Below are 3759 nucleotides of genomic sequence, written 5' to 3'. Positions count from 1 at the left end.
CTTTTTTTAATTTTTCCTACAAATTGGCGGGACGGGACCTAGTTTCTTTATGCCGACTCCGAACGGCATCTGCGAGGCAAATGAGTTCTCACAGAGAGCTTTTCATGGCAGAAATACACTCGGAGTGCTTGCCAAACACTGCCGAGAGGCGACCCCGCTTAGAAAAATTTTCCTCTAATTGAGAAACCTTATTTCTAAAATTTTGATGTTCCTTTTTCCGGGGTGTGAACCCAGGGCATTCGGTGTGGTAGGCGGAGCACGCTACCATCACACCACAGTGGCCTCCAATAGTTAGAAATAGTTTGACAAATAAATAGTATTTTTTGTGTAATATATAGTTTTAGTGTTATATTTCAATCATTAAAAGTGAGGAGTGATGGGGAAACATATTGATTAAAAAAAGCTAAGTCAGGAGAAAAAATTTGTTTTGAGTGAGGAAATTGTGCTAAGTCATGAAATAGCTGCTGGGTTAGCATACATGATTTTTATTTATCTTTATCAAAGCTTCTACCCTCAAAAGTATTGTAACTAAGGTATCCTCATTCACAGTTTTGGAAAAAAAGGTTATTTCAAAAATTATTCAGTTTTTTACGTCTCCTGTAAAATTCGGAAAAAGTGACTTGGCACATTTTCACATTAAGCTAACGATGTGTATATAATAGAGGCAGTATACAAACTATTTTATATATTATAATGGCAAAAAGTTTAGCTATCAATAAGGCTTCGAAACTCGACTGTCTTATAATATTTATAAGCACACAAATTTAGAAGATCTATCAAAAAAAGTAGGAGTAGCTCGAGTTTATATTATAACTAATTTTTCCTGATGTATATTGGAACAAATTACCGCAATCCTTGACAGATTTGGTTCGGAGACAAACCGGGTTCGGCGTGCTATATCATCATTTTCGAAAACTCAACACAACAAGATGAATCACAAATTTTTTTCTGTGGGCCAGAACCAAAAACAAGTAGGGTTTTTTTTTTGTAATTTTTGAAAATAAATTCCTTATGGACAGTTGGTATTGTCAGTAAGAAAATGTAAAAATATTCATAACTTAGCATGTGTATACATTTTTTTTTTGTACGTCAATTTGTGACTGAACTTCTCCAAAACGACTGGGACAATTAGATTTATAATTGAGTCAGTCTTCATTATTATCTTTCAGGGAAATAAAAAAAAATTGGTGCAATTTTTTTAAATTTCGTACATGGGTACTTCATTGACTGGCTTATTTTTTGAGAAAATAACAAATTTTCTCACCGAAAAGTGGACCAAAAACCGATAAATTCCGAAAAATGTAATTAATGTTGCAATTTGCTTGAAATTCGGTGCAGCGGTACAATAAACCAAGTTAATATTTTTTGCCTTCCGAGAAAAGGGCCAGGGACTGATTAATCTGAAAAATTCAATTTATGGAGCAGTTTGCTTAAAATTCAGTACATGAGTTCCTTTTCGACAAGCTCAATATATTTGGAACCTTCCCTTTCCGGAAAGGGGACTAGGTTGGCGCAATTTCTTTGACTTTTTTATTTATGACAACTTTCGATTAGGTTAATCCTATATATAAGAGCGAATGCAATACCTTTTGGTAATTTTATAACTGAAGAACGGAAAACCCAATTTTGAAATCATAACTGCGTTAGTTTTGTAATTTTTTTTAGTTCCATATGAAGTTTGATTTCCGAAATATATACCAGGGTGATCTAAGATTCTGTTTTACCAATATGGTATCAAGTAGAATGGTGGTAATAAGTGTTTTAACGAGAAGAATATATTAAGAAAATAGACGATGTTTGAGAGGGATTGGGTCCGAGAGCAGGAGGAAAATAAACAGAATATGGTATGGACAAGAACAAGAGGAAACATTAAAGACTACGTAGAAGGAAATGATATATAGAATGCTACGGGAACTTTGAAATAAAGGCAAACCAATACTCCGGCAGAAAAAAGTAGGGCGGATGCTCTACTTCCATAAAATACTATCCGTGGTTTCATTCAGAGTGATTGAGCATCAAAATTAAACCCAAAGTGGCGAATTCAGTTAGTGTTGTTATTATTTAGCAACCCGTCATTCTTCTAAGAGCAGTGCGGCTTTTTCCTTTGATAATACTTCAAATAAGCTTTATGCCTGATGACATAAATTCAGAATTATAAAATATATTTTAAGGAATGCTACATAAGGAGATAATCGGCTTATGTTCAAATCCCTCTATCAGCCATTGTGTACAAAACAAGTGTGATTTCTATCCATTAAATTAACTTGCAAGTTGAGCTTAATGGCTTTTTTACCATTTTGGCAGCGTTTTAATAGTTTTAGTGCTTAGCTTGAATTATACGCATTTTTATTTTGAAAATTTCTGTATGAGCAATAAAATTATTTTAAAAACCCGTTTACCATGTACTTGAGATATTATTGTGTTGCAAATTTAAATAACTATCGATTGGTCTTTCTCATGTATTTGTTTGTACGACTGAACTGTCGAATAAATAAACTCAGGTATTAAGCGTGCAAAATTCTTTATTTAAAGCACAATCTTGGCAGTAGAACTTCTCAACTGAAATTATTTGCGTACTTCACTTGAAGCATTTTAAAATCAAACTGAAGAACCATCACTTGGACTATGCTGCTTTACTCTCAGATGTCCCTTTCGCCTATTCTCCCAGCGTCATGACTATTCGCGAATAGCTCTCTCGAAAAGTTCTACATCTCTCATCTACTTCGTCTCGTTTTCCACGCTTTGTATGTACATATGTGAGCACTATCATCTGCGTACTTATTTACTGTGTATATTTAAGTGTGATTAATGTTGTCTGCGTTCTTTGTTGCGGTGTGCAAGTGTGTGTTATGTTGTCTACGCTGCCTACGCTAAAATACGGCTGTGTTCATTTATGCGTCGCTGCTAGTTGTCTCATCTGCTTACATTGATGTTATGGCGGTTTATTTATTTAACACTTATTTACAAGCGGCATGGTGACGTGTCAAAACTGCTTATATTCGCACGTACGGCTGATCGTTATTTCCAATCCAAAAGCTGCTAACTTTTTCAAATGAACCACCTTTCTTTTATTTCGCGCTTTTTTGCTTGCTGTAGACGACATAGATTATCAGTTGTACTAGTCGCAAAATTAAATGGTGAAATATCTTAATATCAGGGGTGGTAATACTACCTCTCATCCTATATCTGTAAAGAATTTTAATCCGAAAGTATTTTGTGCCAATTGACAAAGACCCATACATCAATTTAACTGTAAGATTGTTGTATTATATACTCGAAAAATAGCCAGATATTTGGCAATTTCGTACTTATTATACTACTTACTATAAAAGGCTTAAAGCGAACCGAATCGGCGGTTTTTAGGTACCCATAATTTGGTGGTGTTGATTAAATATTCAAAATAAATTTTTTTTCTTCGTGAAATAAATTAATTTGTTATGAAACAAGCTAAATATGTTAACGAGAAAACTACAAAGTATTTTCTTTATTTTTTATAATTAAATGTGAGACATGAGTAATTGCGTATCAGGCGCGTACATCTGACAAATTTAATTGTTGTCACGTTATTTCGTGTGTTGGCATATAAACTTTTACATTGTTATATACATTTTAATGATTATTTTTATTTTATTTTTTTTTTTTAAATAAGCGTGTACATTCGAAAGCAATGACGCTACCACTGTTTTTTTTTTTTTTTTTGTTCTGACAAACTTTATTACGGACTATTTGTAAAATAGTTGCATTCGCATATATGGATGT

The sequence above is a fragment of the Eurosta solidaginis genome, chromosome 5, assembly GCF_040869045.1.
Source record: "Eurosta solidaginis isolate ZX-2024a chromosome 5, ASM4086904v1, whole genome shotgun sequence".
Classification (NCBI taxonomy): Eukaryota; Metazoa; Arthropoda; class Insecta; order Diptera; family Tephritidae; genus Eurosta; species Eurosta solidaginis.
Note: the sequence above shows the minus strand (reverse complement) of the source record.